The sequence below is a fragment of the Schistocerca nitens genome, chromosome 2 (genome assembly GCF_023898315.1).
Source record: "Schistocerca nitens isolate TAMUIC-IGC-003100 chromosome 2, iqSchNite1.1, whole genome shotgun sequence".
Taxonomy (NCBI): domain Eukaryota; kingdom Metazoa; phylum Arthropoda; class Insecta; order Orthoptera; family Acrididae; genus Schistocerca; species Schistocerca nitens.
Window position 1 is genome coordinate 916,822,224 of NC_064615.1, and position 14,580 is coordinate 916,836,803.

At 42.2% G+C, this 14,580-nt stretch overlaps 1 non-coding gene across 1 annotated transcript; it reads right to left on the reverse strand.

The window, feature by feature from the left end:
• Nucleotides 1-14,086: 14,086 nt before the first annotated feature.
• On the reverse strand, nt 14,087-14,160 carry Trnai-uau (transfer RNA isoleucine (anticodon UAU)). The gene has a single exon. It is a non-coding gene; the product is annotated as a tRNA-Ile (tRNA).
• Nucleotides 14,161-14,580: the final 420 nt, after the last annotated feature.

The following is a 14,580-nucleotide window of genomic DNA, read 5'->3' on the forward strand; positions in this document are numbered from 1 at the left end:
GCCACTGCAAATTCGGGCCCCGCGTTTTTGGGCGCCAGTTTCACGTCTTACTCTTAAAAAAAAAATTATTATATAGCTGTTGCCGACTGCCCTTTCGTTAATTGTTGCTTTTATAAAAATTGTTTTTGCTCCTTCTGGTTTATTTAATTATTTTTAATTATTATTGGCGTAACAACGCATATATGGAAAGAGTGACGTGAAATTCTTTTAACAATGCTGTGCTTTTAATTGCTTTATCATCGTTACCCTTTTTTAGCAAAATAAAATGATGGAAGTATTATTGTTCTGAATCTGGCCTACAATTTAAAGAACGATTTTTTAGTAACTGCAACTCATGCTAAGTATCAATATATCTTTCCTACTTCGTAATTATTCAAAGTTGAAATTAATGTCCTATGATCACTGATGTTACAGTTCGTACGATCGTTCACAAATACAAGTCTGCAGTGGATTTTATTTCTTACTAAAATGCTATTTCATACCACGGCTAGCCCAAGAACATGAGACTCTCATTAAAGAAAATTACGTATTCACTATAAAATTTAGCCAGATCAGAACGGAGCACAGCAAGTTTTCTATCAGATTCTTTAGGTACATAAAATTATTTGCACTGAAAATTATATCCTATCAGCAGCCCGCGTCAACCTGCAACACATCATAAAATCTGCTGATCTTCACTGCCAACCTGGGAGCTAAAAGAAATAATATTATTTTTTACTATTATTTTACCGCTTCCTTGCGGTATACTCGACTATATTGTAAGTCGTTTAAATACGCCGCGGCAGCGGCTCTTCTTTCTCCACACAGCTCAGCTCCACAGATAATATTTTTATATGGCTGAAAAATATCTTAACAGGATGGGATAATAGGCAGGCACACTTTAACATTTAAGTAATACAAGTTTTCATTCAAACAACTCTATTTAAACATTTAAATATCTTAATAATTACAGACCTGTGTACATTCACGCGCAATGGCGTCCAATTCACAATCTCGACAAAAGAATGCTACCTTCGCGCTCTCTACGACAACAACAGGAGATCTTTATCTCGCAGCTTCTAGATTAAGAAGACAAAGACATTGCTTTACATCATGCCTTATATACAAATTCAGTTGGTGATCTCTGTACAACATTTATCTTCTGTGTCGGTCTTATTACTCGCCGACACAGACGTTCTCAAAAATAAAAAATAAAGAAAATAATACATAATTTTACATAATGACACAATATGACACATCTAATATTTTAATTATTACATAATATATTGTCTTTGTTTATTACAAGACGTTACAGTGTGGGTGTGTGTGTGTGTGTGTTTTGGCTTTTTAGCCGTTTGTGTTGTCTTTTCTGTGAAGTTCCTTTAATGTGCTAAACGATTTGTCTTTGCATAGTGTGGTGTATTCATTTATAACCTGGTTTCCTCATTCTAGTGCTTTCTGTATGTGTTAGTTTTCTTCTATTGTTAGTTTATGTTATAGACTGTAGCTAGAGTTTAGTATTTTTAAATCCGTTTCTATTTTAGTTCGGTGGTGGTTACGGGCTATTATGAGGCCAGTAAACGCTCTATGGGAGCTATTACTTTTCAGATCTCTGAATAGTTCTAAATATCTTGTTTCAAAGTCCCTTCGTGTTTGTCATGTGCATAGTGACTGTTGCATATGAGCTCTTATATGCCTGATCTGCTGAACTTATCCGTGGATGTTACCCGTATTCTGAGATTTTTTGGTTTTATGTTGTCTGTCCTACGCCCTGTTTGAAGTTCTTATTTCTTTAATGTGTTGCCTGTTGCTTGTGGATGTCCAGTTTAATCCGTGAATCATGAATCTTAAGCTTGCTTACTTGTGTGCCAATGAGTGGTTCTATAGATTGTGGATGGTGGGTTCGTGTTTGTCAGTTTAGATTGACGTTCAAGAAGTAGCCGGGTCTTGAGTTCTTGAATGACGTGAACTTCGTAAGCAACTTACTGATGAATAAGACACTGCGCCTTTACATTGCAAATGGATTTAGAGAAAGTGACATTAGAAAAATAGGTGGAAAAATTCTTTAACAGACTCACAAAGGGAGCGGAGTAAAGAACGAAGACGTATGTTGCACCACACCCTCTGTGGATTACTAATGAGTTTAAAAACCATAGCATGATGATGAGTCTCAATGATATTAACAAATTGAGGAAGCTCCTCCGACTTGTTATAAACAGCCTGTTAACAAGTTTTGCAGTCGGGGGGTCTATAGGAGTAATCGTGGAGCTTGTGACAAGTTTTACATGGGATACACTGGGACTGCGTTTAGAACGCGACATAGGAAACACGGTTATCCTAGTGTGGCAGTGCCTAGGTGCTCATTTGCACCAGTGCAGTCATCAACTTCATGACATCGAAAACAAGTTACAGGTTCTTCGTTACGATAATAAAGGTGTTTTATTTGGGTATTTTCGAGGACCTAGAAATTTTAGTTCACAGACTGCGATCCCATTACCGATTACTTTATGAGCAGGTCAATGTAACAAGACAGTGATATTTTCATATTTTTGATAATGTCTTCAGTTGCCGCAATTTTGAGTTTTTTGTATGCTGTAATTTTCACATACGTAATTTTTGCTGATCATATTTTACACGTTCTTATGCCTCGGAGCTTTACATTTGACTGTTAGGAATCTGTATATACAACTTGTATTACATTTCTTTATAATACTAGCGGATCCTCTACCAGTCCTCGTGTTAAGCTCAAGGTGGCCTCTGTTGAGTACAGCGCGCGATAACTGCAGCTCTGGCTCGGGTATATTTGGTTTCTGTCTGTGTGAGTGGAAAGTTATTGATTGTGGAAAGTTATTGCACCTGATATACCATATGCATTTCTTGATGCACAGCATTTAAAACTACCTCTTGAGCTTAAATAATTGTTATCGTATGTACATTTCCGCCTATTTTGACGTCTTCGGTTTTTATTATTTTTGTACTTTTGTGAGCCTTGTAGTTATGTATATTTGCATTTGTGTTATGGGGAGGTTTGCAATCCCAAATTTTAATTACTAACATGTAACCAAACGGTGGGGTGGACCCGAAACATGTTGTCAAAGTGGAAATAAAAGATTTTGCAAAGACAGCTGCGGGACTTTTTTCTGGAACCAACAAGAACTTTTAGAGTTGTCTTTATTATACTTTCAGCATGATTGGACACTTGGAACATATTTAGGGACATACAAAACAGTAACAAGAACACAGTAACACTGAAAATGCGTTTTGCGAAATAGTGGCATTTTGAATGCTTTGCATCTCCACTCATCAATTATTCTCCATTTTTGACAGGGAAATAGAGATGTCGACGATTATGCCTCGAGCGGGGAAAGGTTTGAAATTGGAATATGGGTATTTATGTAGTAGATGACGTTTCAGAAACAGTAGTCGAAGAGGGAAGCCTGAGAATAGCTCTCAGCGTTGTAGGTAACAGATAGTAGACCGCATATCAAAGTACCACAGAATAATTGGCACTGGAAAGAGCTGAACGAGAGGTGAATATTAGGGGCACAAAATTTCGCGATTTATTAGAACAGTTTAGAAAGTTGTTTAGTGTAGTAGATATTTTAGGATGAAAAACATCAGCAGGAGACGAGGAAAAATATAGGATTGTGTAAAATTAACTGAATGACGAAAAGAAATAAAGCATAAGTGCTTCGTCATGCAGCTGATGACTAAAACTATGTGATATCCGAGATCTCGTTAAAATATGTACTGTATCTTACAACTTGTGGTCCAGTGACACCAATACTCCATGAAAAACGAGTGATCACAGGACAGTGAAACTTTGTGTAAATATTTGTAGCAAGATGCGGAAAAGAAATAACGATAAGTCATTGAGAGAAACACATTTTAATTTCCACATGAGACGATTAAAGTCTGGCGATCTTGGTGTTTCGGGATAAGCGACGAATGATTCGATTGTTCTTGAAAGGTGATACGGAGTAATCGAGTGACCTCACGAGTGATCAGAACAGTTAGGTACAAAGCACTATCCCCAGTAGAGCAGGGGCCACATGTGGCGAAGAAGATAACAGTAATATCTGCCGTTCACGCTGCGTGTCCTTGGGTGGCCAAGCTCCTCAAAGGAAAATAGGCCAATCATGAACTGTGCCCTGAAGCCACACCAAGCAGTCTCGTATTCACTATGCAATGGAACTTCACGAACGTTCGTTGGCGGTGACGATCCCCAATGCGACAATTGTGAGTAGTCATTATCGCAGCGAGCTTTAAGGGTGCTTCATAACACTACAAAATTTTCCAAGGCGAAATGTCAACTTCAAGCCTTGCAAAAAACGTAAGAATAAAGTCTACTCTGATGTCTATATCACGTTGATTAGTACAACGAAGTTTGTACGAATAATATTTCACAACTGATCGCAGCGCTTTTCGACCGGCCGTCCATTAAATATGCATAATAACCAAGGTCACCATATTTTGACCTCTCATATTGAAATTAAAATACGTTTCTTTCAAAGGCTGATTCGTTATTTATCTTACAAACGTTCTTAAAAATGTTTCCACAATGTTAGGTTGTCCTAGGATAACTCGTTTTTCGTGGGGACCCTCTCACTTAGCGGAAATTTAGTTACAACCACGTTGTACGTTTGACAGTTTCAGCGTTAGAAACTAAAACGAAAGAATTTTGTAGTGAATGTGAAATTGTGAAAAATTTGGCTAGTAATTCATTAAAGAAAACTTTTGTGCCTATCAGTAGTTAGTAAATTTTCTCTCTAATCTTTATCAAGGGATCACCAATTTAGTATTGGAGGGCACCGTGGAGGGTAAAAATCGTAGATGGAGACCAAGAGATGAATACACTAAGCAGATTCAGAAGGATGTAGGCTGCATTAGGTACTGAGAGATGAAGCTTGCACAGGATAGAGTAACATGGAGAGCTGCATCAAACCAGTCTCAGGACTAAAGACCACAACAACAACAACAACAATGTTTATAAAAACGTAGGACACGATATGAATTTTTGATAGCCGTGAAAATATTTACTCGCATGAAAACAACTTGTCCTAGACTTTTAGATGGTGTATTTACCGCACGAACGAGTGGAAAAGCAAACTGTGACCACTGAAAGACAGTCTGTTTGGCTGACCACAAGAAGTCGTACCTTCAATTCGTCCTTGTCTTGTTGACAAAGGAAAATCCATCTGATTATGGGGGTATAACGGTCCGAAACGCATATTAACAATGATGCCAAATATGAATAATTACAGCATCTTGTATTTTCTGCTGTCACAGATTTTGTTAGCCGTTGATCATCCACCTAGTATATCCGCAACAAGTCTGAGTTTCTTATTGGTATTGCAACAAACTTGAACAGAGAAACTTCACTTAAAGTAATTCACCAGTGTTGTGCCAAAATCTTCGTCGAATTTTTGTGCCCAAAAAGGCAACCAAGTTGAGTTCCAAATAGTTACGAGTCTGGAACCATAAAAACAGTGTGTGTGCATGTTGGATGTTTGGCTTTCAAAATATATCATTGCTGCATTCGTTAACAAAGAATCCACTACTTCCTGAAACGTACCATATACCTCCATCTTAAATGATGAAAACATTTGTTGCTGTGTAAACTGAATGTGTAAACTCAGTGTCACAGAACACATTTATTCTTGTCCCAGATTCTCAGTTACAGCTTTTTATAGGGAAGCTGTGGACCAAAAAACGAAAACTTATTGTATTTCTGCACTGGATACTGTTGCATTTATGACTCTCCCCCGAATCGTATTCTGCTCCCCTCGTTAAGTTATAGTGCTAACAACGTGTTAGGTATATACTTCAAAACTTACAATACCAGTGGCGAATACGTTGAAAATTAGCTGTCGGTAACGTGTTCATCAAAAATGAGTGTAGCGGTAGATGAAAATATCCGGAGGAACGACCGTTGCTCGGTTCAAATGCGCTTTGCGACGTTACGCTTTGTAACAAGGAACATAATTTGTACTTTTTTCTGTGCGTATGACGTTGTCAGCGTAACAAGCTTTTATTTGTTGCCTCAGCGACGCGGCTCGTTGGCGTAACGTAGCCACTGGCCATTTATTTAGTGTCACGCAGCGTGTATTCTGGTACTTTTCTGCTCTCTGCAGTGACGTATCACACATATTTGTGAAAAGAGAATAATTAATTAATGAACTAAACTGGTTCGTTAGGGCAGAAATATGCTACGACGTTTCACTAACACGTTGCCTCTGGTTCATGAAAAAAGACAGACAGCTTGGCTGACAAATGTCACAAGTGCTCACCAGCAAGGTACAGAAAGGGCTACAAGGGTAGTTGCTATGTTGGCTGACGGTGCAGAAACTGATGACAAGTAATGCCAGCTTTTTCAATACGGCTTCGAAAACCACCTACCATATATGGTAGTACAGAAACGAATCGCCCACCATTTAAGAACAAGACGTGGGAGTTCATATTCAGATGAAGCTTACTTTTTATTCAAATACGTCTTGAGAATGGATTATACCTTGAGGAAACGCAATCTTCTTATTTTCTCTCATAGAGTATCCCGGTGAAGGTTCAGCGTCGACAGTGGGCTATTTACATGAGTAAATAGCATTACTGAAAGTGGCTGGTTACTTATATTGAGCCGGCCGGTGTGGCCGTGCGGTTAAAGGCGCTTCAGTCTGGAACCGCGTGACCGCTACGGTCGCAGGTTCGAATCCTGCCTCGGGCATGGATGTGTGTGATGTCCTTAGGTTAGTTAGGTTTAATTAGTTCTAAGTTCTAGGCGACTGATGACCTCAGAAGTTAAGTCGCATAGTGCTCAGAGCCATTTGAACCATTTGAACTTATATTGAGCGTTAGTTATTAGGGCTAAGCTTTCGATCAATATTAGTAATGTGCTACTGCACTTGCTCAAGCCAGAATCTTTTTCCAAATCGTATAAGTTCTACTTCGGATTTGTCTCTCCTGAGGCACGACTATAGCTTCTCGTAAATCATAGTAAGAACATGTTTGTTTAGAAACTAACTGCACTCTCAGCTGTAAACTCATATGCGTTGAGCAGTTATTAAGACATTGGGCACCTATTTAACAGAAGTGGATCTGAAATCCGATTTCGACCACCACGATTACGAAGTTCACGATTTTTCTCAACCTTGTCAAAGACAATTTCCGCTAGATACTTGTCCATCTAAATTGGTTGCTCATCGAATGATACTATCGACTTCAATCATCATAGTCATCACCATCGTCATCGTTTAATCTTTGGAGCTTGTTACTGCAGTCAGTAGATAATTTCTGTAAACCCCTGCATTATTCAAGGACTTTTCATCTACGAAAATATTGTCAGTTTGTATACCTCTGACTTCATCGTTCCTTCTTGTTTTTCTTTATTTCCTTTGGGATATACAGTAGAACTTATTTTTCTCTCACTTTCACAAGTTTTGGTGACTCTTCACCATATCAACTTTCAGTCATTTGTAACCGCTGACTTTCTTACCTATTATCGAACCCTCACTTCTGTGTAGCAACAGAAACTAGAAGAAACAGTTACCAAACTCTTTCCATGTCTCAGTGTACATGTCCTAGAACTTTAGCAGACTTCCCTTACACTGAATGTGCCTACTCTATATTTTTCTCTGGTTCACTTCTTAGAGATGCCACCTTTGAAAGTGGACTGACTCCTAGCGGAAATAACCGACGTTTAAACCGTTAAATCGCTGAATTATTCCAGATCAACTTGTAATTTTTCCTTTTTATGTCCCCCTGCAGGGTTTCGCAGGGATCGAATGAAGGGTAGAGACACAGGTCGTAATACATCTGAAATGTAACGTCCACTGTTCAAAGTGCCGTCAAGGCGAACAAGAAATGACCGAGACGTGTAACAAATGGCACCCCATACCATCACGCCGGGTGATATGCCAGTATGGCGATGACGAATACACGCTTCCAATGTGCGTTCAAAGCAGTGTCGCCAAACACGGATGCTACCGTCATGATGCTGTAAACAGAACCTGGATTCATCCGAAAACATGACGTTTTGCCATTCGTGCACCCAGGTTCGTCGTTGAGTGCACCATCGCAGGCGCTCCTATCTGTGATGCAGGGTCAAGGGTAACTACAGCCATGGTCTCCGAGCTGATAGTCCATGCTGCTGCAAACGTCGTCGAACTGTTCGTGCAGATGGTTGTTGTCCTGTAAGCGTCCCCATCTGTTGACTCAGGGATCGAGACGTGGCTGCACGATCCGTTACAGCCATGCGGATAAGATGCCTGTCATCTCGACTGCTAGTAATACGAGGCCGTTGGGATCTAGCACGGCGTTCCGTATTACCCTCCTGAACACACCGATTCCATATTCTGATAAAAGTCATTGGATCTCGACCAACGCGAGTAGCAATGTCACGATACGATAAACCGCAATCGCGATACGCTACAATCCGATCTTTATCAAAGTCGGAAACGTGATGGTACGCATATCTCCTCCTTACGCGAGGCATCACAACAACGTTTCACCAGGCAACGCCGGTCAACTGCTGTTTGTGTATGAGAAATCGGTTGGAAACTTTTCTCATGTCAGCACGTTGTAGGCATCGCTACCAGCGCCAACCTTGTGTGAATGCTATGAAAAGCTAATTATTTGCATATGACAGCATCTTCTTCTGTCGGTTAAATTTCGCGACTGTAGCACGTCATCTTCGTGGTGTAGCAATATTGGCCAGTAGTGTACTTCAGTCTTGTTGTGATATTCACTCCTATTTGCGCAGCTCTCTGAAGATTGTCTATAGACAACTCCAAGTATTTTTCAGGTTATAAGCAAGCTTGACTAGATACATTGTACAACATATCCTTGCGGCTAAAATAGTAAACTATTTACCACGAGACCTTGACAGAAAAGGCACGAATGAAACTACTAAAAAATACAAATGGGCCACAGTTGGGGTGTACACCTTTCTACCATTACGCTTACATATTAACCCCTGTTTTCCGCATTCTAACGTAAACATGGGATCTCCACCTCTTCTAAATTTTACAAATCCCGTAAATCATAGAAAGACATACACTCCGCCTCGCCTTTTGCATCCGGATAACTTTCCAAACTCGAACCCTATACCAACTCAGCCACTTTTCACTCCTTCTTGCAATCTTGGAGCGTCGTCCGTCCGAATATATTAATCGCAGCACCTAATCCTGGCATCCAATATCCTCTCCACCAATCACCAATGTAGGTACTCTGCTGGGGCGCTACGTCTTTATTACACCTCCACTGAAATTTGTGGCCATTATCAAGCTTAGCTATTAGCCAATTGTGCAAAATAAATGACATCTGAAGGGTTTAACAAGAATTTTGACAATTAGTTGGCGACTTAATATCCCCACCTTCAAACGTACATAAAAATATATCGTTCCCAGTTCTTGTCACAACGTAACTTCACACAAACCTTCCATCTTCGTCTCCTCCATCTTCCCCATTAACGACCTTTAGTCTGTACCTGCGTTCCACAATACACCGTAGACATCAATCGAGCTCCCTCATGATCGTGGCCGTATTCATGCACCACTAGAATCAACGTTATAATTTTTGATTATATTTTAACTGTAATATAAAGTTATTTAAAAATGTCAGAACCCAAAAAATTGTCCATCAATGTGCATTTGCAAAAACAGTATTTGTTAAACTCTGTTTTCATGCATTTCAAAACGTCTTCAGATTATTTACAACTTTTGGCCAAGGAGCGGTTTTATCCTCTGTCAGCCCGCACCTTCGCCCTTTTCTGGGAAATGAAATAAAAGTAAAGAATAAAATAGGAAAGAAGATACATTGTATCGAATTTAGTTCATGCTATGTTGAAAATTTAAATTCTTAAAATGTTTATGTACGTAAGAGTTCTTACACCTCTTCGGTCCGCAGCTCGTGGTCGTGCGGTAGCGTTCTCGCTTCCCGCGCCCTGGTTCCCGGGTTCGATTCCCGGCGGGGTCAGGGTTTTTCTCTGCCTCGTGATGACTGGGTATTGTGTGCTGTCCTTAGGTTAGTTAGGTTTAAGTAGTTCTAAGTTCTAGGGGACTGATGACCATAGATGTTAAGTCCCATAGTGCTCAGAGCCATTTGAACCATTTTTGAACACCTCTTCGAATGGTCCCTTTGAAGGTAGCCAGTCTTTGATACACGTCAGGAAATTAATAAAATATTTGTGATCACATTGTATAAGTGCAAATGCACTATGCGGACAGAAGTATCCGGACACCTGTCTGAAAATCACTTACAATTTCGTGGCGTCCTCCAACGGTAATTCTGGAATTCAATAAGGTGAAGGCCCTCCCTTTTCCTTGATCACAGCTTCCACTCCCGTAGGTTACGTTCAATTGCCGTAAGGACACTTTCCGCTCAAAAGTATCCGGAGAGCAGTTAGTGGACATTTCCACCCTTCACCTTTATGAGGGCTTGAACTCCACTGGGGACACATTCAGAGAGATGTGTGAATGTCTGTGGAGGAATGGCAGTCCTTTCTTCCTCAAGAGCCGAAACTAGAGAAGGCAGACGTTGGCACCTTGGGATCTGGAGCGAAGTCAGTGACCTAAATCCCAAAGGTGGTCTATGGGATTCAAGTCTTAAGTTGTCGTCATCATATCATTTCAGGAATATTACTACACTACTGGCCATTAAAATTGCTACACCACGTCGGCCGAAGTGGCCGTGTGGTTAAAGGTGCTGCAGTCTGGAACCGCAGGACCGCTACGGTCGCAGGTTCGAATCCTGCCTCGGGCATGGATGTTTGTGATGTCCTTAGGTTAGTTATGTTTAACTAGTTCTAAGTTCTAGGGGACTAATGACCTCAGCAGTTGAGTCCCATAGTGCTCAGAGCCATTTTTTTGCTACACCACGAAGATGACGTACTACAGACGCGAAATTTAACCGTCAGGAAGAAGATGCTGTGATATGCAAATGATTAACAAGGTTGGCGCCAGTGGCGACACCTACAACGTGCTGACATGAGGAAAGTTTCCAATCGATTTCTCATACACAAACAGCAGTTGACCGGCGTTGCCTGGTGAAACGTTGTTGTGATGCCTCGTGTAAGGAGGAGAAATGCGTACCATCACGTTTCCGTCTTTGACAAAAGTCGGATTGTAGCGTATCGCGATTGCGGTTTATCGTATCGTGACATTGCTGCTCGCGTTGGTCGAGATCCAATGACTGTTAGCAGAATATGGAATCGGTGGATTCAGGAGGGTAATATGGAACGCCGTGCTGGATACCAACGGCCTCGTGTCACTGGAAGTCGAGATGACAGGCATCTTATCCGCATGGCTGTAATGGATCGTGAAGCAACGTCTCGATCCCTGAGTCAACAGATGGGGACGTTTCCAAGATAACACCAATCAGAACGAACAGTTCGACGACTTTGGCAGCAGCGTGGACTATCAGCTGGTATGGGGTGCCATTGGTTACACGTCTCGGTCACCTCTTGTTTGCATTGATGGCACTTTGAACAGTGGACGTTACATTTCAGATGTGTTTCGACCCATAGCTCTACCCTTCATTCGATCCCTGCGAAAGCCTACAATTCAGCACGATAATGCACGACCGCATGTTGCAGGTCATGTACGGGCCTCCTGTATACAGCAAATGTTCGACTGCTACCCAGGCCATCACATTCTCCAGATGTCTCACCAATTGAAAACGTCTGGTCAATGGTGGCCGAGCAACTGGCTCGTCACAATACGTCAGTAACTTCTCTTGATGAACTGTCGTATTGTGTTGAAGCTGCGTGGGCAGCTGTACCTGTACACGCCATCCAAGCTCTGTTTGACTCAATGCCCACGCGTATCAAAGCTAGAGGTGGTTGTCCTGGGCACTGATTTCTCAGGATCTATGCACCCAAATTGCGTGAAAATATAATCACATGTCTGTTCTAGTATAATATATTTGTCCAATGAATACCCGTATACCTTCTGTATTTCTTCTTGGTGTAGCAATTTTAATGGCTAGTAGTGTGCATACAAACCATCTACTCGCAGATGCTGCCTTACGAAAATGGACACATGCTGATACAATCATTTATATCCAAGGCCGGCCGGAGTGGCCGTGTGGTTCTAGGCGCTTCAGTCTGGAACCGGTTGACCGCTACGGTCGCAGGTTCAAATCCTGCCTCGGGCATAGATGAGTGTGATGTCCTTAGGTTAGTTAGGTTTAAGTAGTTCCAAGTTCTAGGGGACTGATGACCTCAGAAGTCGCATAGTGCTCAGAGCCATTTGATTTTGAAGTCATACCGCACCCATCTTATTCACCTTTCTCGCTCTCTGTCGAACAACCTCCGAAAAACTTCCTTTCCGGAGGAAAATGTACTCCAAACATGGCTTGACGAGTTCTTCACTTGAAAAGCACGTGGTCTGTGGGGGTACGGAATCGAATACTTCCCGCAGCGTTGGCAGACACTTTTAAACAATGAAGGTTCAAATGGCTCTGAGCACTGTGGGACTTAACTGCTGAGGTCACCAGTCCCCTAGAAGAACTACTTAAACCTAACTAACCTAAGGACAGCACACTCATCCATGCCCGAGGCAGGATTTAAACCTTCGACCGTAGCGGTCGCGCGGTTCCAGATTGTAGCGCCTAGACCCGCTCGGCCACTCCGGCTGGCCAAACAATGAAGGAGAATAGATTATTGATTACTAAAGTTCCTGTTACGTGTATCTGTTGTGTTTGTTAGACTTATTCAAAAACGCTACGAAATTATGCACCAAGCCAATATACTGGGCATGCGGAAACTATCGATCAGACAGTGTACAACTCAAATCGCCGATCGCACATGTAGAACAGCCAGATGCGTAGAGTATCGGGCGTATAGCGCCGCTGAACGCTGCATGGGCGTATGCTGTGCGCCGACTCTGCGGCGCCAGTTGCTGTGCCCGCGGTGGGGCCACTATTTGGCGATCAGCTTACGGACACGCTGCGTGCGGCCCGGACCGCAGGTGGCAGCGGCTGGACGATGGCCGCTGCCGCGCATCCCCCGTCCAGTATCGGCTAATCCGCGTCGGTCGTTGTGCGCGCACTCTGCAGCTGCATCGAGCAGCAGTGCATCCGCAGGCCGGATTTAGATCCCATTTGGACAACCGACAGCCGGCGCGTCGTTTAGCGACCCCAGCGGCCTACTGAAGAAACCGCAATTTATAATGCACCTTTCCGTGAAGACCGCCATTACAGAGTCTCGGTTACAGCGATCTTACGGTCTCTGGTACATAATTCCTTCCATCATAAACTTTGTAAATGATCCGGCCTTGTCATGAATCCGTATGAAGATCTAGGTGAAAGTCGGGATATCTTCTTACGAGAGGACGTTCATGAAATAGGCCAAAAGCCGGCCGCGGTGGTCTAGCGGTTCTAGTCGCTCAGTCCGGAACCGCGCGACTGCTACGGTCGCAGGTTCGAATCCTGCCTCGGGCATGGATGTGTGTGATGTCCTTAGGTTAGTTAGGTTTAAGTGGTTCTAAGTTCTAGGGGACTGATGACCACAGATGTTAAGTGCCATAGTGCTCAGAGCCAGTTGAACCAGTTGAAATAGGCCAAAAATATCGACTTTCAATTTATTTTTTATATATTAGTAGGATTCATGGACAGTAAATTCCCCAGCCGGCCTGGGTGGCCGAGCGGTTCTAGGCGCTACAGTCTGGAACCGTGACACCGCTTGAATAGTTTCTGAGAGAAAGGTACATATACCAGTTTCTGAAAATAAAACTTTTAAATACCAATGAAAATGTTTAACGTTTATAATCCAAGGAACTTAGAAGTATAGTGTTATAAATTTCATGTAAAGCATGCTACTAAATTTCAGTGCCGTGTCTTCAGAATTGTTGATTTGGAGCAAATTTCAAATAGTGTGTTTTTTATGACGTCCCGCCTTAAGAGGATCTCATTTCCACCACTTATTCTTCCCGGAGTTATTTTGCAGTTACTTTTCAGTTAATGTAAATCTATGTATGAAGGTAGTAACAGTTCTCGAAAGAACAGATACCACTGATGACCTTGCAGCTTCTCTAGAATAAACGATAATTAATTGAAACTCGCATCTGCCGAAAGGTGTTGTTGATATTCCTCGATGGGGACTGCTGAAAATGCGTACCTCGACCGGGACTCGAACCCGGGATCTCCTGTTTATAAGGCAGATGCTCTAACCATCTAAGCCATCGAGGTCACAGATGAATAACACGACTGCAGTGACTTATCCCTTGCACGCCTCCCGTGAGACCCGCATTCCAACTGACCACAATTCTACATATGTAACGTACCTAATAGATATTTGCCCATCCACTCGTTACTCGCGCACACTTTGGCGATTCCCGTAACAGTTCGGGCAACCTGTGCGTATTCGCACAGACGAAGGTCAATGGCTGGGTAGCCTTTAACGAAATATATGAGGATAGTAACTGTTCTCGAATGGTATCTGTTTTTTCGAGAACAATAGTTAAGGGCTACCCAGCCATTGACCTTCGTCTGCGCCAATGCGCACAGGTTGCCCGAACTCTTACGGGAATCGCCAAAGTGTGTGCGAGTAATGAGTGGATGGGCAAATATCTATTAGGTACATTACATATGTAGAATTGTGGACATTTG